This window comes from Anabrus simplex, chromosome 1 (assembly GCF_040414725.1).
Source record: "Anabrus simplex isolate iqAnaSimp1 chromosome 1, ASM4041472v1, whole genome shotgun sequence".
Classification (NCBI taxonomy): Eukaryota; Metazoa; Arthropoda; class Insecta; order Orthoptera; family Tettigoniidae; genus Anabrus; species Anabrus simplex.
Genome location: NC_090265.1, coordinates 1,793,670,697 through 1,793,698,501, shown reverse-complemented (window position 1 = coordinate 1,793,698,501; position 27,805 = coordinate 1,793,670,697).

Below are 27,805 nucleotides of genomic sequence, written 5' to 3'. Positions count from 1 at the left end.
GATATTTTCCGGCCAGATTTTTTGGTGACAGATCAAACAGGATTGCTCCTAATTCGGTACAGACGGCATTTACCAGCATGTGCTTCCCCGAGCCTTTAGGACCCAATATACATACAGATCTCGTGATAGGTGTCAGCTGATGTAAGTTCTGAGATCCCATGGGAAGTATACAGTACTCGACGATCACCTGTTTCACCTCACCTGGTGAAGGGAGTGGATCATTGTGCAGGCGCCGCAAATCATAGTTCGCGTAGGCGTACTCTGCCAAATAGTCCTTCATGTAGACTTCAGGGTAGGGTCGAATGACTCCTGCAGCTACAAGTTCTTCGAATAAGGACTCAGTAGTCCTGTCACCAGTTAAGTCTTTCCCTTTCCCTTTCCCCTTGCCACCCTTCTTTCCTTTCTTGCCTTTCTTGCCTTTCTTGCCTTTTTTCCTCCTTTTACCGTAGCGATCCCTGTCGAGAGCATCATTCAAGACTTGAAGCTCTAACCGCATCATCTTGTCTACAGCCTTTCTTATCTCCAGTTCACACTCCTCCGTTTTCTCAGTGATTATCATGTTCAAATCATGCTTCTGCCCTGGATTTTCACTCTCATCCTTTGTAGACCAATTATCTCTGTACTCTAAATTTGCCTCATGCAACGTCTCTATGAAGTTTGATGGTTTGGCGTGAAAACTCTCATCACCTTTTTTCTTCTTTCCTTCTTTTTTCTCTTCTTCCTTCTCAGCTTTTTGTTTCTTTTCACCTTCCTTCGGTTTTTCTTTACCCTTCGCTGGCTTTGGCGGATTTTTCATTTTCGACAATCGTTCCTCTTCCTTGCGCTTTTCCTCCAACTTCTCTAGATACTGTTCTGGTGTGTCAACTTCTCCATTCACAAGTTTAAGAGATCCACCTTCTTCCTCAGGTGGAAACTCAGGGAAGCGAGAGGCCTTTTCGTACCACTCGATGAACCATGCTCGTATCTCGTCCGCGTAATCTTCGGCGAGGCCGGGACCTTTCACCTTCATGAATTTCTCCTTCTCTCTGGCATTCGTCTCCTCAAACTCCTTCTGATGCTCCAACCACAGTGCCCGGCGTAAGATCACCACCTCCTCTGCCCGCTCAAAGACGTAGGGTGGAATCCAACTGGGTGTCTTCATCCCGATCAGGAGAGCCTCTCGGGTCAGCCGTTGTTTGTACTGAACAGGGACACAAAGAGAGGATTATTTGAATGGCATATCCCTCTGGATATCAAGCAGAGAGTACTGAAAGCATCAGGAACTAATTCTTTACGAACTACACGAAATACACTAGAAACAAAAATGCGGACTATCTGGCGTGAAAATCTGGCAATATTCCCCGCTTACTTCATAGAAAAACCCCTAGAAATGTCAACTGTCGAATATTCAACACTTTTTCCCTGCTGCAGTAGCAATGTCGAATATTCGACATGTTCGTATTTCCTCATTTCTTCAACAGATGTCATGACAGTCTACTTCTTGTCGTTCTCGATGTCGACAGCAGCTGTGAGTTCAGTTTCATTCATATTTACAACCTCTTCGGGCGCAATTTCACAGAAAAAATGAGTACTGTGTTGCGACCATCTGTTTGAGCGCCATTTCTGAATAGTGTTTGTAAACAAAGCCTCACCGGCTCTGCTTTACTGTCTCACTTCATTTCGTAGCTTTCCGATCGGTGCGACTTATTTACTTCTGTATATATGTTGTTATTTGAGTACTAATACACATTTTTACTACAGTCTGTGTCTAAAATGGCATCTTCACTACATTACGGACAATTAGTAATGAAGTAGTGCGAAAATTGTTGGAAGATTAAAGTGACGCAGCTGACTTTGAGGTTTTTGAGAATGAGCCGACAGATTCAGAGTCAGATTTGGATTTATGAGCTATTTCTTTGCATCAAATATCGGAAGTACCGAGCTCGATAGCTGCAGTCGCTTACGTGAGACCAGTATCCAGTATTCGGGAGATAGTAGGTTCCAACCCCACTGTCGGCAGCCCTGAAAATGGTTTTCCGTGGTTTCCCATTTTCACACCAGGAAAATGCTGGGGCTGTATCTTAATTAAAGCCACGGCCGCTTCCTTCCCACTCCTAGCCCTTTCCTGTCTCATCGTTGCCATAAGACGTATCTATGTCGGTGCGACGTAAAGCAACTAGCAAAAAAAAGTATTATCGGAAGTAGAAAATGACGCCGAACATCCCACAAAGCAACCTATAATAACAACGTTGTCTAAGGGCACGCCTCAAATGATTGCATGCCAATAGATTTCAAGAATATACTGAGCGCAAAACATTGTAAGGAAGCCTCGGACCTATGGGAGTAACGGAGTCTCACTCCCATTCGATAGGCGAGGGACTCCTTGGAAACAACTTGGCGAACGTGCTAGGAGTAAGTAATATTCGGGTAAGAGGAGATAACGGGAAAGAGATAGGAGAAGGGAAGGGAAGAGTCTGTTCTAGGGCTGTTTATCATGAATAGTATTGCACGCAACATAGTTTCTGTTACAACGAGCGCCTTAGAAAACTATCTAGGAAACAAAGGTGAAACAGCTACTGCATGAAATTGGGACATTAATCAGGGCCGATGCAGACAGGGAATTGTACGTAGATAACTGAGCGAAAGAAAAAGTTGTTGAATCCAAAAATAATTCGTGGGAAGATTTTGGTAATAACCTGGAAAGGCTAGGTCAACCAGCAGGGAAACCTTTCTGGACAGTAACAAAGAATCTTCGGAAAGGAGGAAAAAAGGAAATGAACAGTGTTTTGGGTAATACAGGTGAACGCATAATAGATCCCAGGAGAGGTGGAGGGAATATTTTGAAACTCTTCGCAACGTGAAAGGAAATCTTCGTGGTGGTGTCGCGAACGACCAAGCTCATGGGGAGGAGGAAAATGGTGTTGTTGAAATTACGCATGAGGAAGTGGAAAGGATGGTAAATAAATTCTATCGTCATAAAGCGGCAGGAATAGATGAAATTAGTCCTGAAATTGTGAAGGGTAGTGGGAAGGCAGGGATGAAATGGCTTCATAGAGCATTGAGTGTTGGTAAAGTACGTAGTGATTGGACAAAATCAGTAAATGCACCTATCTATAAGCAATGGAACAGGAAGGATTGCAACAATTATCGAGGTATCTCATTGATTAGTATACCAGGCAAAGTATTCATTGGCATCGTGGAAGGGAGAGTGCTATCAGTGGTTGAGAGGAAGTTGGATGACAACCGGTGTGGTTTCAAACCACAAAGATGCTGTCAGGATCAGATTTTCAGTATGCGCCGGTTAATTGAAAAATGTTGTGAGAGGAATAGACAGTTGTGTTTGCGTTTCGCAGATCTGAAGAAAGCCTATGACAGGGTACCGAGGGAAAATATGTTCTCCATACTAAGGCCCTGTGGAATTAAGGGTAAATTGTTAAAATCAATAAAAGGCATTTATTTTGACAATTGGGCTTCATTGAGAATATTAATGGTAGAATGAATCTTGGTTCAGGGTACTTACAGGAGTTAGACAAGGCTGTAATCTTTCACCTTTGTTGTTCGTTGTTTACATGGATCATCTGCTGAAAAGTGTAAAGTGGCAGGGGGGATTCAGGCAGGTGGAAACGTAGTAAGCAGTTTGGCCTATGCTGACGACTTGGTCTTAATGGCAGACTGTGCTGAAAGCCTGCAGTCTAGTATCTTGGAACGTGAAAATAAGTGCAAGGAGTATGGTATAAAAATTAGCCTTTCGAAGACTAAATTGATGTCAGTAGGTAAGAAACTGAACAGAATTGAATGTCTGATTGGTGATACAAAGCTAGAACAGGTCGATTAATTCAAGTATTTAGGTTGTGTGTTCTCACAGGAAGGTAATATAGTAAGGGAGATTGATTCCAGGTGCAGAAAAGACAATGGAGTGAGCTCGCAGTTGCGATCAACAGTATTCTGTAAGAAGACGGTCAGCTCCCGGACCAAATTATCTTTACATCGGTCTGTTTTCAGACCAACTTTGCTTCACGGGAGCGAAAGCTGGGTGGACTCAGAATATATTATTCACAAGTTAGAAGTAACAGACATGAAAGTTGCGAGAATGATCGCTGGTACAAACAGGTGGGAACAATCGCAGAAAGATTCTCGGAATGGGGAGATAAAGGCTAAGTTAGGAATTAACTCGGTGGATGAAGCTGTACGCATAAACCGGCTTCGGTGTTGGGGTTATGTGAGACGAATGGACAGTATAGGACTCTGTTATGGAGGGCAAGGTTAGTAGAGGAAAACCAAGACGACGAAGGTTAGACTCATTTTCTAAAGATTTAAAGATAAGAATTATAGGACTGCAGTAAATGACGCCAGGGCACTTGTTGCAGATAGACAATTGTTTGGACGTTTAGTAAATTCACAGAGGGTTACAGACTGAATGCTGAAAGGCATAACGGTCTATAATGAAAATGTATGTTTCAAGAATATACCTCTCCGAGTGGCGAAACGTTTACTAGTGCATTACAATTTAACAATCTGTATATTTCAGTTTGTTTGTGGCATATTTCAGTTTTGTGTATATATGATCGAAAATTTTATTATTATTTTGAGCTTTGGAATTACACTTTTTGAACAGAATTTACACTTTTCTAGTCAAAACACTTATGCACATTTATGTCACCATGACAATACTTAGTGTATTAGCTTAACGTAGATTTATTTCATATCTTGCGGATATTTTGTGTTTTATTTACATACATAAAAGTTTCCAAATATGCTGCCACCACAGGAATTAACATTACCAGTTCTAGGGTTATATAATTCGCCAGTTTTTTCCTTTAACAAGTAACTGAAGTCCCCAATTTATTTATTTGACCCGGCGAATAATTGCTGGACGAATCTGTGCGGTTTATGGCTGCTACGACGGCTACTATTTTTTTTTTCAAGATCCGACCGGTCGCGAAATTAAAACCTCAGTGAGAATCAAAAACTTTTTTTTTGCAATAATTAGCTACACCGTCCAGCAACTTCCCGACATATTCACCGCTCCGACATTGATATTTATCCTAGCGTGGTACCAAGTTTTCTCTGCGATGGTCCGTAGCTCGTAGTCTGTGCCAATATTCTGCCAATTGCTCTTCGTAAACGTTGAAGAGTCACGAGGCTGCAGTGTTGGTAGTTACAAGTTCCATGAATTCCGCTAACAAGTTTCATTATCGGTCCCAGAACACAGTAGCCATACACTTTCTGATGGAGAAGGTTCGCCTGCTCTTCTTTGGTTTACTCGGGGAATGCATCCAGTGTTTGAATTGCTCTTCAATTTCTTCATTTTCAAAATGGACACATGTCTCGTCGCTTGTGACAATTTAGTTAAAAAAATTCATCTCCTTCCGCATAGTAGTGCTGGAGAAACGTTAAGGCGGTGCCCATTCGCTGTATTTTGTGACGGTGGAACAGCACCTTGGGAGCACATTTCGCACAAAGTTTGTGGTACTGAAGTCTCTCACTCACGATGGTGTAGAAAACTGACCTTGAATTTCGGGAAAAGAATCACTCAATACACAATCTGTGAACCGAGGATTTTCTCGAATCGTTTGATCCACTCGCTGAACAAGGTCACCGGTTGCCGCTCGCTTCCCGCATCATGAGCGTCTGTACGTCCTGCTTCAAAGTTGCTGCACCGTTGGCGCACTCTGCTGTCAGACATTAAAGTTTTGCCGTACACATTACTCATTGCACCTGTCAGCATGAAGACTTCGAATGACAGCAGGCCATTGACACTTCGCGTGAGAAGTGCTCTCTGCGCGCTGCGGCGTGATGCGGTCGACGGGCATGCTAAGAACACTGGGGAAGACATCCAGCAGGTTTTTAATTCCGCAACCGATCGGACTTTGAAAACAGATATCCCTCGTATAATTGTGAAATTCAAAAGAATTTGCGTTCTAAGAGGGTGAATAAAAAAGTAAGTTACAGTAGCTCGTTACGAGAGTACACTGCGTGTCGTAACCGTGACAGTGCGGAGAAAGCTACAGTAACACAGTGACACGTCCGAGGCAGATCGGGCTACGCTCAGTGGCGCGTGAACAGGATTTTCACTCCAAATTGGAGGTTCGCGCAACGATCAGATTTCTATGGACAAAATGGATCAATTGGACAGACATACATCCTGAAATCACTGCTGCATGTGGGTTGCATCCAATTTCTCGTCCAGGTATTGTAAAGTGGTGTAAGCAATTTGGCGCCAGACGCCCGGATCTCACAGGCGAGTATCGCGAAGACAGGCCTGCAAAGTCCAATACCGTGGCAAATGTTGACCGCGTGGATTGCATCATTAAAGAGAATCGGAGCAGGAAATTGCCAGCATGCTGAACATTTCGTACGGCAGTGTGTTCTCCATTGTTCACCAGCACTTTGGATTTCGTTAACTGTGTCAAGGATAGGTTCCACGTCTGCTCATCGATGTTCACAAGAAACACCATTTACAATCGTCACTGATACTTTTGCAACAGTATTCTGTGGAGGGCAACGAGTTTCTGCGGCGAGTCATCACAGGGGATGAAAAGTGGGTCCACCACTTCACTCCCCGAAACAAAGGGAACATCTATGGAATGGGTGCACACCACATCACCACCACGAAAGAAGGCCAAGGTCCAACCTTCAGTAGGAAATGTAATAGCGACAGTGTTCTTTGACATGGAGGGTGTGGTGCACGTGGAATAGCACGACAATCAACTCGGCTTCGTATTGTCAAACATTGATCCGGTTGCGTAAGGTAATTAAAGAAAGGCGGCGAGGAAAATTAAGCGCCGGTGTGATTCTGTTGCACGATAACACAACACCTCACGCGGACCGCCAAACGTCGGAACTGCTGCAGCGATTCAAGTGGGAGTTATGGCAATATCCTCCACACAGCTCAGACTTAGCGCCATGCGATTATCTGTAAGCTGAAAAAGGATCTGGGTGGACGACGATTCCGAAACGATGGGGAGGTAAAAGCAGCTGTCACCAGGTGGCTACTTAGCGCTGGAGGTGCTTTCTACGCATCTTTGACCGTTCCGAGAAATGTTTACAGTTTCTTGGGGACTCTGTGGAAAAGTGAAGTTATAGTGTATGTTGTCATAGCCTGTGTGCAGGTGGTTTCATAAATGGCCATAACTTGGAAGTGTAACTTACTTTTTGATTCGCCCTCGTATCTTCACCTTTCCGCAATGTAGTAGTCAGTAAATGTGTATGTAACTGTACAGATTTTATTAACGAATAATGGAGTTTTGCTCACTTATTTTAACATACAGGCGGATGATTAATCACGTGTAATATAAATTTGACAACTGTTTTCAGATGTGACCTGTGAATGTTAAAATGCACGAGGAGTGACATGAACAAGCCTTATAGGCGGTAAGGTCCTTCCAGCCCGTTCGAAATACGTAAACAATGCATTGTAAACATTTCCAGATTTTTGAATTTATCCAAATGGAGCAGGATTTTGTGGTTACTTGTTTACTTAGGTAGGTTTTCGGTAACTATGTGAAAGGACTGGGAAAGAAGCGACCGTGGAATAGAGGTACAGACCCAGAATGTGTCTGGCGAGAAAATGGCAGGCCACGGAAAACAATCTTCAGGGCTGCCCGATGGTGGATTTCGAACACACCGCATTCTGTCGGGATAGTAGAGTCGGAGCAACAGTTTGTGTTTCCTACTCACTCCTGGTTTACATGCCCTTGTTTGGTTTAATTTACAATTTTTGTTGAAATACGTGTATAATGCCTCTAGGATTCAATAAGATATTTTGCATTCAGAGCACCACTTCAGTACCAGTACATAAAATTGACGAACACATCCATGCGTTGTTTTACTTTTCGCTTGTCATCGTATTTACCTTTCTTCTATGAGAAATACATTAAAGTTTAAATATGACGCCAACTTTCCAGGTTTCGCCACCAAGAACGCCACAGTCAGCCTGCTCCGTATTTATCTCTAATGAATTTGACTACATGAACTACCTACGACTAAGCACGGGTGTGTCACTAAAAGACGTCTCATATTATTTGGTTCACATATCGTCGCTCATATGTCAGAACCACGAATGTAGCAATGCTCTACCTATCCATTATTTATCATAAGACTGGTCGCGCCTCCCAGCCACATATTGATATAGAGTCCATCAGAACAATTTCCGGAGAGTTCATTTACCTATTGACGTGTGTAAAGGAAAATTAACCTTAGATGTATCATACTCTAGGAGTGGGTAAATACGTCACGCAAACATACATTCCTACAGTACGATACAATAAGGTTCACTGTTCTTTAAACACGCCCATACGAAAATAAAAAACCGAGCTCGATAGCTGTAGTCGCTTAAGTGCGACCAGTATCCAGTATTCGGGAGATAGTGGGTAATAACTCCACTGTCGGCAGCCCTGAAGATGGTTCTCTGTGGTTTCCAGTTTTCACACCAGGCAAATGTTTGAGCTGTACCTTATTAAGGAAAGAAGTGTTGGTAAAATTACGTTTGAGGAAGTGGAAAGGATGGTAAATAAATTCCATTGTCATAAAGCAGCAGGAATAGATGAAATTAGACCTGAAATGGTGAAGTATAATGGGAAGGTATGGATGAAATTATTATTATCATTATTATTATTATTATTATTATTATTATTATTATTATTATTAACAATTACATCGCAAATAGGAAATATCCCGATGGCATTGGTCACTTACAGTAGTGTAATAATAAAGTAAAGTAAACATAATTACCCAACAACAACAAACAAACAACAAGAGTTCAAGAAGCAATTCCATGGAAAGAAAATATTGCAAAAAAATACTACTGGTTGAACAGTCTAAATCCAGCATCAACATATACAAATTCACACACAACCTAAGTATTTCCAGTGCTTAACACTACAGCTTACAATACTATAGGTTGAGCTTAACATTATAAGCGATAATAAAGTGAAGTTAAAAACATTGGTAATTACACAACAACAACAAGAAGAGTAAAAGAATAATTCCCTGGAAAGAGAATGCCAAGAGAAAGCTACTAGTTTCACAATCTAAACCAAGAAGAAAATCACAAATTTAGCTTCCGTAATTCACAACTTTTCCTTTTCACTTTAAACCAGCACTAATGGTCTTCTTAAATGACTTGATACCTGAAGGCAATCTGTCAAAGACTGCTCCGGGTGATTTATTCCAATCCCTTATGGTCCTGTTAACGAAGGAAAACTTGCCCACGTCCGAATGCTGGTTTCTGGCCTTAATTTTATGCTTATGATCATTTCTCGATAAGTTTGAGGGAGGTTCCACCTGTTCCTAGCAATCAATCAATCAATCAATCAATCAATCAATCAATCAATCAATCAATCAATCAATCAATCAATCAATCAATCAATCAATCAATCAATCAGTCAATCAATCAATCACTACTGATCTGCATTTAGGGCAGTCGCACAGGTGGCAGATTCCCTATCTGTTGTTTTTCTAGTCATTTCTTAAATGATAGCAAAGAAATTGGAAATTTATTGAACATCTCCCTTGGTAAGTTATTCCAATCCGTAAATCCCCTTTCTATAAACGAGTATTTGCCCCAAACTGTCCTCTTGAATTCCAACTTTATCTTCATATTGTGATCTTTCCAACTTTTAAAGACACCATCCAAACTTATTTGTCTACTGATGTCCTCCCACGCCACCTCTCCACTGACAGCTCGGAACATACCACTACTCGCGCAGCTCGTCTCCTTTCACCCAACTCTTCCCAGCCCAAACCTTGCAACATTTTTGTAACACTACTCTTTTGTCGGAAATCATCCAGAACAAATCGAGCTACTTTTCATTGGATTTTTTCCAGTTCTTGAATCAAGTAATCCTGGTGAGGGTGCCATAACACTGGAACCATACTATAGTTGGGATCTTACCAGAGACTTATATGCCCTCTCCTTTACATCCTTACTACAACCCCTAAATACCTTTATAACCATGTGCAGAGATCGGTACCCTTTATTTACAATCCCATTTATGTGATTAACCCAAAGAAGATCTTTCCTGATAAAACACCTAGATACTTGCAATGATCCCCAAAAGAAACTTTCACCCCATCAACGCAGTAATTAAAACTGAGAGGACTTTTCCTGTTTGTGAAACTCACAACCTGACATTTAACCCCGTTTGTCGTTGCCTACTATCCATCTCACAACATTATGGAGGTCATTTTGCAGTTGCTCACAATCTTGTAACTTAGTTATTACTCTGTACAGAATAACATCATCTTCAAAAAGCCTTATCTCTGATTTCACTTCTTTACACATATCATTGATGTATATAAGAAAACATAAAGGTCCAATAATACTGCCTTGAGGAATTCCCCTCTTAATTATTACAGGGACAGATACAGCTTCACCTACTCTAATTCTCTGAGTTTTAATTTCTAGAAACATAGCCACTCATTCAGTCACCCCTTTTTAAGTCCAATTGCACTCATTTTTGTCTATAGTCTCCCATGATCTACCCTATCAAATGCCTTAGATAGATCAATCGCGATAAAATGCATTTGACCTTCTGAATCCAAGATATCTGCTATATCTTGCTGGAATATTACAAGTTGAGCTTCAGTGGAATAACGTTTCCTAAACCCAAACTGCCTTCTATCAAACCAGTTATTTATTTCGCGAACATGTCTAATATAATCAGAAAGAATGCTTTTCCAAAGCTTACATGCAATGCATGTTCAACCGCACCATATTATTTTATGGTACGTTTGCCTGTTCAGAAGACGTCACGTTCCTAGCGAACTCTTGTATCAATTGCGAAATGTTACTCTGTCCCATCATGTATTGTTACTACTACGTAAACTTTTCCTGTTGCGGTAGATGGCATCTCATGCGTCAGCATATGTCAAAGCAATTCTTTTCTGCCCCGTCTTGTTGAGTCAAGGAACTTAGAATACTCAACAGGTAGGCCATTCCGGGCATGTGTGCTGCCATTGGTCAGAGGCTTGTGACGTCATCGGGAAGAACACATCTGAGGTTTGTAATATTATTTTGCATGAAATGCTGAATGCAAAGTAATATTTATAGTTTCTTTTGCGCTTTCAAATTGGAATGTTTTCCTTTCATGACTTGGAACATATATTTAAATCATGATAATGTTTAATGAATAAGATAAAAATAGAAAATATTTATCGTAGGACAAATTATTATAGTGCACAATGTATGTGCCAGGTTCGTAAGCCTTACCTAGGCATGTTTCTTTTGTTAATAATCATATTACAATGAATTAGTACTTTTTAACATTGTTTTACCATTTTTCTTGTTTATCAGACAAGACGGATGTTGATTTCGCAAGGCTATCCTTCCACTATCTGCAGGCCACGGCGCTCAGTGGGCTGTTTTTGCCACGGGATATTTTAAATATCCTTCAAAAGGTGAAGTTAGCGACATTGTCATCGGCTAAAGCTTAATGTTTTATGTTAAGGCAGGGAATGCAATCTATGGCTGTTAATGAGATACAACCCAGAGTAGGTTCTTCTTTACTGCATTCTTCTTCATTGCTTCCCATTTGACCTTTTTGTTCAAATGTCTCATACGAATGTCCTTACATATAAGGCAATGATCTTCCTATCGACTTCGGGAAATTTCGAGTGTATAGTCGATGTTAATGTTTCTATTACTTTGTAGCACCTTGAAATACAGTGTCCGTGGAAGGAAGCAAAAATAACTTCAAACTCCACTGTCGTAGCCAACCACTCAGGGAAAGGAGAAGTGAGGCCAGCTTTAGAAATAATAGTGATCCAGTCTTGTTCAGAGGATAGTTTTGGATGAAGACGACTTATATCCGTTTTTGTTCCCAACGATCTGCCAATGCTTTTACACTTGTAGGCGATGTAACCTGCCAAGTATTTTAAAGCGTCGCCTGTTACATCTTCATTGGGAATCGTTAAACTGCTCAGGTCAGTATCAAGTACCGTAGCAAGATTTCATCACTTCCATCAGAACTCAAGACATCAGACGGGTTGTCAGTCATTTCGATGCAAAGTTTGCTGGAAAGGAAATTCTGGAATTTTCTTTCGTCAGTTGGCAGGGGGTCAGAAAATGTAGAAAGATGACTTCTGTCCTCAGCAACAGAGGCTCCGCGAGATAGAGGCATGTCGTTCTCGTTACCAGTCAATATTAAGAGGCGCATTCTGTTCATCACTTCGAAAGGAGTGGGATTGTTATAAAATATGCCGAGACCCCGAAGTCTAGAAAAATAATTTTCCAGACAGTCTTGTTTCAATCTGGAAGTCAAAATCTATTTTGCCCCAACGCCTTTCACATCTCTAGAGAGTCCAATAAGGGAGTTTATAGATCTTAAAACCCCATTCTGGACCGGAAGAAGACTGCTTCCTTTCCCCAGGTGCATACTCCAGCAAATGTCAAAAAGTATTTTTAAAGTGTTTTTTTTTTTTTTTACTTCAATGTTTGAGTCCATAACCACTTCTAAGAGGAGCTTTTTCGTCGTTAGGGACCCTTGAGTTCAAAACATCGAATACATTATTTATCAATTCAATAATATTCCCCTCATTATGTTTGTGTAGAATATATTCAATTGCTTGAGCAATGCGACGTGAAAACAGCTGTGCAGCCATTCTGACATTCTGACGAGGACGTCCAGTAACCTCTGATATATGGTGTATGATTGAAAGGTAACTTTTATGATGCCTTAGGAGATCTTCTATTAGAGTTTTGGTCACAGTAATTCCATCTGGCAAAGTGATTTCATTATCAAGAACATTTTTTGCTCCAGGAGAGTATTTTTCTTCCGCAGAAACACCAATTTTTTCTTAAGCTCCGAAATTTCCCGGTCTTTCATTAACATATCTGAATGAGGAGCGGTTTGTGTGTTGGCTGTCTGGTCTAGCTTCAGTTTCTTCGGATATAAGGTGTCTAATGCTGTTCCTATCTGATCTCGTATCACTGCGGTGTTCTTGCTCCGTTATAAAATCTAAACAGAAAAGAAAGGTACCGGTATTGTTGGTTTCTGGACTTGTTACTGTTGATAACAAGCATTTCAAGTATAAAATGTAATTTTAAATTTAAATTTAAAGCCGAGATTAAGGAAAGTTAATGTGACTTATTGCACTAGCCTCAGTTTTATTTACATGCCAATTCGGTATTTTCTGGGAAGGAACAGCGTCCGATTTCAACATCTTCCGTACTGGGAGACCCAGTAGTTCATTTTTTCAAGTTTCGTTCGTAATCATCTGTTGTTCTGATGATATTCTTACATTATTAATATTTATCTTCTCCATTCGCTTGCACCGAGCTGCCCATGTATTTTGGAGTGCCTCATTCTTTGGGAATCAATAGTAAACTATGTCCTGAGTTTTGTAACTGATATTATTACAAAGAGCAACGGCACAGTTAGTTTTATTTTTACTCATTTCACTTAAATACTTAGAACACTAAAGAAACCAATCACCTGTTAAATGAGAAACGAAGTGTTTACACCGGTAAGTTAGATATTAAAACATTGACCTCACTATTTATCACCCGCAAGCTCAACACAACCCAGACTTCAAGGCGAGTGGCGAGTTCAAAGCTCACTGTATCTTCCCAGTGACGTCACGTTAGACTTAACTCGTTTGCCACCAAATGCGCGGGAAGCAGGAATACACCCCCCTGTTGTTGGGTTATCTTTCTGATTGATTGGGTGGAGAGTTTTTGATTTGAGAATATGGAGGTGATGGATTTCCAAGTCGCCTTTGTGGCGTATAAAAGATATTTTAACAGATTCGAGATATCTTTGTACGATTCTCAGCTTTTTGAGAAAGTTAACTGCCTATATATCTCTGCCTGTCGAGAAAGTTAATTGCCTATGTATCTTTGGTATTTATTTTTCTTTAATTTTCTCTTGGTCTGATAATTGCTTCATCCTATACTCGCCATGGTAGGGTTAGAAAGGCTTCTCTCATTACATGTGTTTCTAACTTATCTCTGTGTTTGTTTCTAAAACGCTTCTTTCAGTATTTTCCTTTACCGATCCGCTATGTTTGTTTTTGAAACAGAAGGTGACACGCATTCGTGTGTGTGTACTGGATCGTTTTCTGTATGCTGTCCGAGACCCTTCACTCGTATCACTTCTTTAACATACCGCTTGAGCTCAAGTTCTATTATTTTATCGCTTATTCAGATATTTCATGTCCACCACATTTGCGTGGTATACAAGCTAACAACGCGATTGATTGCTTTCTGTGTGTTTTGGATGGAGACACTCCGTATTCTGGTTCGTATTCTCTGTCTGAGCTCGAGAGTGGTTGTTTAGTTATGTGCTGTGTGGCTGACGTCCATATGCGTCCGGCCTGTGTGTCACTCTATCGGCGACCTAAACTCAATGGTCTTTCTGTGAGCGAGGGTAGTTCTGACCCTTGGATCCGTGGTACCTTTTGTGTCTAATTTATTTATTATTCGTTACGTATTGCCGTCATTGGCTTTCTTTTCCTATTTTCTAGTTTATTACATTTTATTCTTGACTGGGCTCCTTTCTATTTCATCTTCGTTTATTTGGTGTGTAACCATGGTAACCTCGCCTTTTCCCTTTCTTCTTTGCTTTAATTTTATGAGATCGGTGCATCCTTCCCTCTTCTCCTGATTTAATCCCTTTTACTCAACGATCTTGTATTCTCGGGGATATGGTTTTTGTTTATTCGGGTGATATTGTTGTGGGCATTATGTCTTATCTCTTCGACTAGAACGGAGAATGTTATGATAGATTCCTGTTTTTCCTTTAAATTACGGTCGTTTCGACCTTATATGCATAAAAGAAATATTTGAACCCACCTGAATTTATGTTCCTCATTAAATTAAGGTAGATGCCACGCAATTATACCTAAGATTTCATCACGTCTGATATTAAGATAAGAGAGAGAGAGAATTCGTGATAAACCGTGAATCCCATGTATTTTGATTATGGGCCATGCATAATTAATATAAACTATTAGATTATTCGGCCTCCTTGTTTTGCCATGCTGGCTTTTTATTTCTCTCTCCTTAATACACTTATGTTTTTTGCTCTTATTCCTATTCTACTCCAATTTCCTTGTACTGGGTCTCGTTGTGTTCTTAGTGGTAGTGCAATGCCAAACTTACTGGCCTGTAATTTTCAGCTTTATGTCTATCACCCTTTCATTCATACACATGGGCTACTATAGCAACTCTCCATTCATTTCGTATAGCTCCTTCATGCAAACAAAAATCAAATAAGTACTTCAGATATGGTACTATATCCCCCTAAACCTTATCAATTCCAGCTGCTTTTCTTGCTTTCATATTTTTATCTTACAGTGAATGTCATTGTTGTCATAGGTAAATATGAATACTTCTTTAGTATTAGTCACCTCCTTTATCTGGACATTATCTTTGTAACCAACAATACTGCTGACTGAATTTCTGCCTTTTGAAGATCCTCACATACACACTCCCCTTGTCCATTAATGATTCCTGGAATGTCCTTCTTGGAAACTATTTCTGCCTTAAAGTACGTATACATACGCTTCTATTTTTCACTAAAATTTGTATGACCGCCCATTATACTTGCCATAATGTTAACCTTTGCTAGATTCAATTTCCTAGTAAGTTCCTTCAATTTCTCCTTACTTCCACAGCCATTTCTAACTCTATTTCCTTCGAGCCTACACCTCCTTCTCAGTCTCTTTTTTTTCTCTGTTATAATATACTGGATATTTACTATTCCTTACCACCTTTAAAGGTACAAACCTATTTTCACATTCCTCAACAATTTCTTTAAACTCATCCCAGAGTCTGTTTACATTTTTATTTACCGTTTTCCACCGATCAAAGTTACTTTTTTAAAAACTCCCTCATGCCTGTTTTATCAGCCATATGGTACTGTCTAATAGTCCTAATTTTAATACCTTCTTTTCTTTCACATTTATGTTCAACTACCACGAAAACCGCTTCGTGATCACTAATACCATCTATTACTTCGGTTTATCTATAGAGCTCATCTGGTTTTACCAGCACCTCATCCAGAATATCCTTCCCTCTAGTTGAATCCATCACTTACTGAACCAGATGCCCTTCCCACATAAACTTATTTGCCATTGGTTTGCCATGCTTCCTGTCGTTCGCATTACCTTCCCAATTGACAGTTGGTAAATTCAGATCACCCGCTACAATCACGTTCCTTTCCTTATCGTTTCCCACATAGCTGATTATCTTATCAAATAATTCTGAATCAGCATCTGCACTATCATTTCCTGGTCCCTACGCTCCAAAGACATCAAGTTGCCTATTATCTTTAGAGATGAACCTTACACCTAGAATTTCATGTTTGTCATCTGAAACTTTTTCGTAGCTAACAAATTCTTCTTTCACCAGAATGAATACTCCCCCTCCCATCATTCCTATCCCATCTCTACGATACACACTCCAGTTTCGTGAGAAAATTTGTGCATCCATTATATCATTTTTCAGTCATTATTCAACTCCTATTACAATATCTGGTAAGTATATTGCACCCATAAGCGAATTTACGTAATTAATTTACAAATTAAAAGTTGAATATTTCGCATATGGGATACTACAGTAGGCTGGCAAACTAGCAATCACAAAGGAACTTTCTGGCGCCAGTCAGGCGGCGGGTAGAATCCACAAAACTCTCCTTAGAGCACTTCCAACTTGTAAACCACCCTGAGTACTCCTTCCAATAAATTTTATGACACCGCCTAGGAGTGGCGACTTTCTTCTGGTTCTCACGAGAAAATCACGCGTTGAGGCCTGACCTACTTAGGTAGGACAAAAGGGACAACGACAAGACCCGCCAATCCTTGGGAGGAAATGGAAGTATCCACTTTACGAAGAGCGCGAAAGTCTCAGCCAATCACAAAATTCTAAATTTGAATGAACTGTCATAAGCGGGAATCTACAATCAGTATTTCGCGATCTGAAGCCCGGTGTGGTGGTGAAAAACAGTGTCCTGACGTCTTTATAATATTTGGAAAATTATCAGTGCGAATCTGTGGTTAATTAGTGCCTAATTAATAAAATTTAACTTCACACGGAGGAGTAAGAGGACCCAGAAGAACGAACTGTCATGGCGGGATGGAGCCATTCACCGGAAGAAAATAACACCAGTGACGCGCGCCGTCGTGTGGATTATCCTGTGATCATTTCCCACGCGCAATATTACATGTAAGTCAGACTGAAATTAGGAAGATTTGTACATAAATTTCGGAAACTCTAACCTACGGATGTACGATAAAGCGCTCCTGAGGGCTAGATCATTACGCCACATCCCTTCCACGGAACTATTTTCTAGGTGGGGGGAGAACTCTTTACAAAACCCAGCGACCAGGGGGTTGATTTCTCAGTGTTTCTTGAGATTCTCAGTGTGTCTTGAGTTTTCGCAGTGGTTCTTGAGTACTCTCGGTGAAACTTCAGTTTGACAGTGTGAATCAGAGCGACAATGTGACAGAGTGTGACAGCTAATTTAGTTAGTCAGCTTTACTTTTGGCTGGTAAGAAAGTGATTAGAGACACGTGTAGGCATTTTGAGAAAGCCTTGTATTATTTTACTTGGGAGAGTAACACTTCAGAAATGAACACTTTAACAAACTCTTACTATTTATGCAGAGATAACAGACAAGAGCTACACTTTCAACACTTGGCTTAAATAAACTCACATTACGAGTCGAGAGGAACAAGTCCATGTTTTCAGCATAATTACATAAAACCTCTCTAACCCACGGGTAGTTTCACATTTGTTATAAGCATAAATTTCTCCACAACATTGGAACTGTATTTAGCTTGCTTTTTATCATTTAATAAACTGTTTGGCAAGCGAAATGTTTACGGGGAGAAACTTGTAAAGGCAGACAGGGAGGAGAATGACTTTTCTTTAATGAAGGCCGCAGTGGTAACCTTGAGCAAACAGTTATGTCCCGTTGGGGTGAATGTACGGTAAGCTGCTATGTAAACAAAAGCTGAGAGAACGGTGGCAGACCAACAGGTGATTTCCAGGCTGGTAGCGGGGACGACCGTCTAACTTCACGACAGGAGTCTGCAGTGGAGTGCGAGAAATACGAGTGTTTTCTGTCAACGTAAGCGTGTGTTACGCCATGGCAAATATGTGTCAAATTTGCGTGTGTAAAAATTTGGAATACCACATCAGCTTGAAGATGGAATTCTAAATTCACCATGACCGAGGCTGGAGGGTGAGCCAACATGCTGCCATCACACAGGTACGAGCATCAATAAATAATGTAAATAAATAATGTAGGACCGTGACTAATCGATGATCAATGTAGCTTAGAGTATTAGGTAGGATTGTAAATAGTTCACATCTTTTAAATAATCATAATTGTAACTATAATAATAATAATAATAATAATAATAATAATAATAATAATAATAATAATAATAATAATAATCGAGTTATGTGTGCACTTCGTTTAGGTAGATGTTGTTTGCGTGTTGTTATGGATTGTTTCTGTAGTATGTCACTTTGACAGTTTAGGCAGCTATGATATTTGATCTATGAGTGTAATGCCGATTTATAAGTAATTTTTAATATTCATCATGTGATTATATCGTTGGTTTTGAGTCATATTTTTGTTGGAGTTTTGATCTTGTAAACGCCACCTCGATGATTTTAATGTTTATTTTTGCTTTTATGCGCATTCAGCTTGTTTTATGTTGTCGGATCATCCTTCAGATGACCGCGTCTGATAGTACTTATCCCGTGTCTTTTGCGACGATTTTTGGTAGACGCGAGTATTTATTTCTGTGTAGTTGCGGTTACACATCTTTCAACATCTGTGTTTTGAGAGGCAATCTCGCCACTTTTTTTTATATAGAAACAGTGAGTGCCAGGAAACCATTGATGAGTCAGCTCTAATATTTTTTTGTGAGATGCGAAGCAGAGAATGATCAAGAGATCGAGCTAGATGATTAATATCCCTGATGATCTACGTTGATAATGGAAATATGATATTTGGACCATGTCATGAACTGTCGTAAGAAGTCGTAATGTGCACGACAGATATTTTGCCCGCCGGATACGAGCGAGGCCGTATTGTGAGAATAATGAATAATGATGACGTCGAGAATTAATGAGCAAAGAGAATTGTGAAATGAGTAATTTAGCCAAGAGTGTTAAATGTGTTACGAATTGGGTTATGATTGTAGGCAGAAGCCTGTATTTGTTTAAATAATTCCAGGGAAAGTAGATGCTCGGCAAATATGCTAGCCATTGTACAATGTGAGCAGAGCGACGAGTCAATGTTGTTTTTTTATTTTTTTTTATAATCATGTAAAGTCATGTGTGCCATTTCACCGTTCTATAGTTACTATATTTGGAACAAAAATGGCGCTTCGGCTATTAGCGGGTCAGAATAAAAACAATTAACAGCTGTATGAACTGAAGAGATGATAAATTCAACCGGCAATCACAGAAGGAATTTTTTTTTAGAAGGCAGTGCGAAAGAATGACGAGAGCGGATTATTTAAATCCATTATTGAAAAAAAATCTTCCATTAGAGAAAGGATTCTTAATTGAGCACTACACCAAGAAAGACGGAATCGCGTAAAGAAACCCAGTAATAATTGGAGAGTTTAGTCTACTGTTAGAGATAAGATCAAGTCAACGATAACCCGCCGAACACCAGCTGTATTTGACATATACGTGAGATAAAAGACCAGCTGATAAGAAACGTCAAGTTGGAGCTTCACTACGTCACGGTTGGGCTCGGAACATTTTATTTGCCCGATACTGCATAACATCAAGAGAACTGAAGTAGACGGAACAGAGTGCAATCCTTAAAGCACATAAAATTCATAACGTTTCGGCGAGCAAGGCAGTTTGAAACAAGACGATATTTAGAGTCTTATAGGCAAATTAAGCGGAACAGAAAACAAATATACTGACCACATTAGCATTACTAAGCAGATTACCATGTATAAATCCACTAATGCCTTGTATTATTCTGTCCTTGATGCAATGAAGGCCGTCATGATGTTCTAAGAAGCTGAGGCGAGGACTACTCTGGCTATGGTAACGCTTGACGAGATGGATGATCCAGGAGGATAATAGTCAGCTGTGATGACGAGATGATTCCTTATTACTTAAGCCGAACCAGGGAGCAAGACCTACCATCCCATGACGATCAACAGCGAAATGGAAGCCAGATCCAATAAGCAAAGATAAGTCCCCATTTAAGTCGTATCGTAAGTAGAAAACCTTATTCTTTGGGTTAATGTATAATATATGTAGTAACATTTTGTGTGCGTAATTAATATACGTGTGTGTGTTCACAAGGAAATAGGTATTCATCCAAAGTTACCGTAAATTCCAAACATAGGCGTTAAAACACCAGTGAAATGCCGTTCGTAAATCTGTCAATATGAGAGTGGAGAAGTGATTGATATTTTTCATAATTTGTTGTCAGTGAAATATTAGAGTATTATGAGGAACCTAATATTTATATGCATGATGGTTTTGACTAAGAGCAAGCGTAAAGATCGTATTTAGGGAGTATTACAAGGAAATTTGATGGCACAATTTTAAGGTTACAGTGTGCTATTTATTTGATACTATGACAGTAATGGTAATGAATATATATATGTGCAGGTGATAGTACATATGTTGTGTTTTGATGGAATGAGTGCTTCAATTATAAATGCTACGCGATAATGGAAGTGTTAAATAATGAATATAGTTAGCATATGAATTGCTAGTGTATTTTGATGGTGATAGTTACTGTTATTTAAGGTGTCGGTCATAGTATTTCTTCGAGAAATGGTAGTATGTGTGGGTTGCACATGCTAAGGTGTCGGAGGTGAAACGTACTGTTTCTGATTGCTATTTTATTCCCTAATATATATATATATGATACAGTTTAGGATACGATCTTAATGCCATCACTAAAGAATTAATTGAATAAGTAGGATCTTCGAAGAGCCGAGAGATCACTTACGTAAACATTTAGACCTTCACTGACATAACTACGAATGTTTTCATATATTCTCACTTACGGCAAGTCAGCTTACGATTTATTTATTTTCTTTTGGAGCAATATTAGACATCACTGGTAACTTAGACTTTCATATGTGGATTTTAGATGAGGATAGAGTCTTCCTATGTGTCAGTTTTTCCACACATGGTATTTCGTTGGAATATTAATCGTAATATACTTGGAAATGTTATGGTAAGTCATATACGCACTTTAACTGAAATTTAACCATGAATTAAAGGAATAATTGAATAATTTAGCAATGTAACCCTTACGATGGAAATAATTTGAAAGTGCTTACGACTTAAAATGGACTTAGTTTTGCTTATATGGAGGCTAATTGGTACAAAATATGAAACATTGAACAAATTGAAACTTCGAATAGAGTAGATACCTAAGAATCAGACAGTAATCTTTTCACACGATTTTTCTACTGTGCGTGGACATTGAGATGAACTGTTTTCAACCGAGTGATATACATTTCTGTAATTGTATGCGAATTTAATTCAGGCAATTGAATTTTGATGATTTCGAGAAGCAACTTAGCTTGATATTCAGAGATTCCAGATCTTAATTAATTAATTAATTGAGTGATTAATTATTGGCCATTCTCTTTGCGTTTTCCTCATTTTCCAATTGAACTTTAATTTGAATTGTATATAGTAGGAATATAGTTTATTTTACTTAGAACTTTCGGATGCATCCAAATAATTCATTCATTACAAACATTATAATAATTATAATTATTGCAATTATCCAACTTTTTCAATTATGTTGAGTAATTTTACTTATTATATAATTTAATTATTTTTCTTTTCATTTGAGTCCCTTGGAAACTACTCAGTTATAATACAATTTTTCGATAGGCTAAGATTATGATTCAGATGAATAAGGCCTAAGTTCATTATTTTATTTATTTATCAGAGGTTTTCCCAAACCTATTTCTTCAAGACAACATCAATATATGATTGAGAAACTGATTGAATAGGAAACCTGCTATACTGTATAAATGATTTTCAAGGTAATCAACGTTTATTCCAATTCATCCATAAATCAATTTATGAATAAAAGCTGAGTAGAGTAATATTGAATTCTTTCAATGTCTACTTAGAATAGATACTAGATATAAGCTTGGAATGATTAATTTTCATTGCGATCATGATGATATCATGTACAGTGTACTTGACAAGCCACGATAATCTGATTTTTGCGATAAATTTTGGTATCAAAAATATACGGTAACCGACTAATAGCGTGTTGAAGACGTTCATCTACGTAGGTTGGTATTTACCGTAGGCCGTCGGTGTTTCTTTCTCACGCGGAACTCACAACCCAAGAATATTCGGCAGATGAAAGTATTATCAAGAGCTAGTCTGGAAACTCGTGTAGTCAACCTGGACGCGGGATGGTGCATGTAGTTAATTGGCTGCCCAACTGCGGGGCAATTCAAGAGAAAGACACCGTGGCAGTAAAGGGTCGCCAAAACTTGTAGTAATTGATGCCGCAATAGTGGAATAATTCAAGAGAAAAACACCGTGGGAGAGAGATGTTGGTTATCAAACCATATTCATATGATGTTACGTCATATTCATAATGAAGAGAAAGATATTAAGGTCAAGAAGTGGAGTTGTTGAGTATTGTAGAATTACACAAACATGTGGCAATTTCAAATTTTACTGAGAGAGCCTTGATAAGAAGGAAAGGTATATTTTAGGAGTTGATTCACAGAGGATTTTGAATGTATGGACCAGATAATGGAGTGAAAATGGAGGTATCATGCAAAATTTAGTCATATCTGATAAAAAAAATGTCGTTTGACCAGGTATTATATTGGGATCGAAGAAAGCACAGCAGAACAGTGGACTGTGAAATCGAATAGATGCCCAGTAATAATAATAATCAGAAGTAAAAGGGGAGAGAAACGGATGGATGAGAGGAAGAAAATATTTCAGGATGGCTAGAAAAAAATCGAATTTCTGTCCAGAGGAAGCTAAAGTAGAATATGAGGCCTTTATAATTGTAAATATAAAACATTGTAAGTGGATGTAAGGGATGTTACTAACATGTTAGTCACCATTTATTATGAAATAACTTAGATATAGGAAGTAGATGATAAGTTGAGTTATTTGAATTTTTTTTTAATTATTTAGGCCAGAATTAGGATTTGGAATCTTAGTCATTAAGGTAAATGTTTCATATTTTGTGGAGTAATTGGGTCATCCTCGTAAGCAAAGCCTAGTCAGAGTAGTTAAGCCTATATTTAAGCATTGTATCAGTACAGTTGAGTGAGTAAGGATAAGAATATTTGTGAATATTGAACTATAGAGGAATTAGGGCAAAATTAGAGTATTTTCTGAAATAATAGAGAATTCGGAGATAATACGTAAAAGTAAAGATGTCAACATTGAGTCAATTAAAAGCACAATTTGAAGAGTACCAGAGAGTACAGGAGGAGAAGCAAGAAAAATACCAGAAAGAGCAGAAAGAAGAGCGACAGGGAATGTTGCAAGCCATAAAGCAAATGATGGAAGAAAACCGAAAGCGCGATAAGGAAGAACAGGAAGAGAAGGAGAGAAAACAGAAGGAAGAACAGGAAGAGAAGGAGAGAAAACAGAAGGAGGAACAGGAAGAAAAGGAGAAGAGGCAGGAAGAGAAGGAGAGAAAACAGAAGGAAGAACAGGAAGAGAAGGAGAGAAAACAGAAGGAAGAACAGGAAGAGAAGGAGAGGAAGCAAGAAGAAAAACATAAACAAATGATGGAAGAAATTATTAATAAACAGGAAGAAAAGGAGAAGAAGCAAGAAGAGAAGCAGAAGCAGATGATGGAGGAGATGAAGCGGATGAAGGAAGAAATCATTGGTAAACAAGAAGAGAAGCAGAAGCAGATGATGGAAGAGATGAAACAAGAAATGAAGCAGGAGATGAAGGAAGAGATGAAGAAAGGTCATCAAGAACAGAAGGAAGAATTGATCAAATATCAGAAGAAGATGGAAGAGGTAACTAGGGAGCAAGAAGAAAGACGCGAAATAATAATGGCGGAAATGAAAGAAGAGATCTTAAAAATAGGATCAGAAATGGGCAAGATCAAGAGCCACATGGAGGAATGGAAAGCAGAGATTAGTGGAAAAGTGGAAGAGAAAAACCAGAAAATACAAGATGAAATAAATGACATCAAGAAAGAGATGATAGGGAACAATAACTATTTACAATCTTTGAAGGAGAATGAGATAAAGAGCCTAACAGACAACGTGGAGAAATTGCATATAGATTCCCAAGAGAAATGGAAGCAATGTGAGGAGAAGATTGGGGAATTAAGCAGCGAAATACAGACAACGAATGCCGAGTTGGAAAAGAAATACGAACAAGCTGCAGATCAGATCGGAAATAAAATAGCGGAAATAAAAGACGAGATCGAGCACAACAAAGAAGAGCTAAATCAGAGAATAAGTAAATCTGAGGAAGGATTTCGGCTGATACAAGCTCAAATACAAGAGATCAGGGATGAAGAACATGGAAGGACCGTTCCATTATCCAATGACGAAGGTCGTAAGAATGTGGAATTTCAGATGAATGAGAGGGAAAATGCAGGTACACCGTTTACACGTTCGAATCATAGTATTGCGGAAAGGAATACAGAGAATGGAAGTAGTGGGAGCCCTACTATAATAAATGTAATAAAGACATTCGACGATAGGCCTAAACATTTTAATAACACCACGAGTATGTCACCGAAACGTTTCCTTCGGGAAATGGATGATTATTTCAGAGAGCATGGTATCCCAGAGGAGAAGAAACTAAAAATAGTAGAAAAACACTTGGACGCAAATCCTAGTTTGTGGTTCCAAGCATTCAAATATACTTTCCACGAGTACAGCGATTTTAAAACAGCATTCTTGCAACGCTTCTGGAATCCAGACATTCAGCACAACTTACGCTTAGAACTCTATTCTCGTAAATATGCTTCAAATGGTCAAACAGGGTTCAGCGATTTCTTTGCCCACCAATTTTATCGTTTTCAAGACCTGGATTCACCACCCAGCGAACTCGAAGCAATTAAAACTATACAACGTCAATTTCCGTTAGATGTTCAACGATTACTAGCTACTGCTAACCCGGTAACAGCTGTACAAATGGAGACAACACTAAGACAGATTGACATGACTACGGTACCACATCCTCACAGGATAGCTAGGAATGGTTACAGTGAAGAAACTGTTAACATACTTACGCAAGATGACACAAGTAGAAATACCCTAGAAGAACACAGAAACATAAATAGAAAAAGACAATGGGGCAATCCAGAAAATGGAAGAAAGGAGGAAGAAAAATGTAATTGCAGGAGAGGAACCTATGGTCAAGGGACATATATGGGAAATAGAAGGTATAAGCCCAATATGCGACCGAGGAACCAGTACCGAGATGGCAGAGGAAGGAATAATTTCAGAGAGAGACCCCGATATGAAAGAAGGAATGTTAGGGATACACAAGAAAAGCAAAGTTACAACCGAAGATACATTCAAGAACTGAATGAGGCCCGAAATGATAAAATTAAATGGGAAAAGGCTATCAGAGATCAGGACGTAAATACTGACGTGGAAGGAGCTGAGAGTCTTGAATTACAAAGATTCAAGAAGCGAAGACAAGAAGAACAGGCGCTCAATCCCAACACAAAAGAATTTGAATATAGGGGAGAGAGTGAAAGGCCGACAAGCAAAAAAAAACGCCGATTTCGAATTAGAAGGTGAAATTGAAAATGTAGAAAACGCGGGGAATTTCAAAATTAATAGTTATTTTGTAACGCAGGTAGATTCGTGGGAGATTGATTCTGAAGAATTGGTTAAGGACTTAACACAGCATCACATCAAGAAAAGATATAATTTACCTATTATAGTCGCAAGAATAGGAGAGCTTAAAGTACATTGCCTTGTGGATTCTGGAGCCAGTATCAGTGTGTTATCCAAAGAGCTTTTCCAAGACATGAATAAAAGAATGAAACTGCTTACGATCCCAGTGTCAAAAATTAAGATACGGGGTATTGTACCTGACAAGACAGTGGAGTGTGATATACAAACATATCTGGAGATTAATATAGGAAACAGAAATTTTGAACACCCATTTGTAGTCATGAACCGAATCAAGTATAACGTCATACTAGGAATAGATTTTATGACAGTCACAGGAATGACCATTGACATGGAGAAACAAGAGATAAGATTTCCTATTTGCGATGGGAATACCGAAGAAAAACAGGAAAGAATTAAGATCAATAAGGACGACGGTGTAGTCAATAATGTGAAAGTCGAGGGAGAAGGAGAGGACTTACACTCAGAAAGGGATTCGAAATTGCAAATAGAAGGGGATGAAATATCAATACCATGTGAGAATATGCTAGAAATTATTGAGAAGGTGATGATTACAGTGGAAGAAGAAAATACACCAAACATCTCAGAGGCGGTTGCAAATGCTAAAATTTCACCACTCGAAAAATCCAGACTTCACGGAATCTTGCAGGAATATTCAGATTTATTCAGGAACAAGCCAGGACAGATTCCTAATTTTAGATATAAGTTGTTGGTAAATGATTGGACACCTTTTAAAGGAAAATTGTATGGGGTACCAGAGAAATATTTCTCAGAAGTAAAGGAAATTATAAAAGGCATGGAGGATGATGGAATTATCATGAAAACATCTAGTCCATATTTGAACCCGTTAGTAATAGTTGTGAAAAGCAACGGGAAACTGAGAATTTGCCTAGATGTGAGATCCTTAAATACCCGATTAATTCCTGAATATAATACTGTACCGAAGATTAAGGACATTGTACAAAAATTCCGAGACATGAGGTATTTTTCGACGATGGACTTCACGTCTTCCTACCATCATATTGTCCTTGAAGAAAAATCTCGACTGCTAACGGGATTCATGTTTGACAGTCAGACTTATTGCTACTGTCGATTGCCTTTCGGACTGAAAAATAGTTGTGCCGTTTTGGTGAGAGCCCTGGATAGGAACTTAACTCCAGAGGTGAAGGAATTTCTAACTTGTTATGTAGACGACCTCATCTTGGCAACTAAGACATTCGAGGATCATTGTGATAAGCTAGAGAAGTTATTTCAGAATCTAAGGACAGCTGGATTCAAAATCAACATAGCCAAATCCAAGTTCTGTCAGGAAGAAGTATTATTTGTCGGTCACATGATAGATGGCACAGGGGTACGACCAAACCCAGTAAAAATCCAGGCGATATGCGACTTTCCTCGACCAAAACGCATTAAACATGTACGACAATTCCTCGGAATGGCCCAGTTCTTTTCTAACCACTGTAAAGGTTACACTCAAACTGCAGCACCTCTACAGGATCTTTTGAAAACAAATAACAGATGGAAGTGGGATGAAAAAGCAGAAAGGGCATTCCAAGAATTAAAAACTTTGCTGACCAAAAGTATAAAGCTAGGCTATCCTAATTACGAAAAGGAATTTATTATTCAGTCAGATGCCTCAAATGTCGCTATAGGCGCATGTTTATACCAAGAGGAAGAGGGAACACCCCCTAAAAGAATATATTTAGCTTTCACCAGTCGAAAGTTGAGGAGTCATGAAATTCATTACACCACCACGGAACAAGAGCTACTAGCAATAGTCTATGCTTTACAGCAGTGGAAGAAAACTATCTATGGATATCCGATAACTGTCAGGTCTGATCACAAAGCGTTGACTTTCGGACTTAAAGCAGCAATGACAAACGAAAGAATAACAAGATGGATGTTGTTCACTCAACAGTTCCAAATAAAGATAGAATACTGCAGTGGAAAGGAAAATATCCTAGCCGATGCTTTGAGTCGA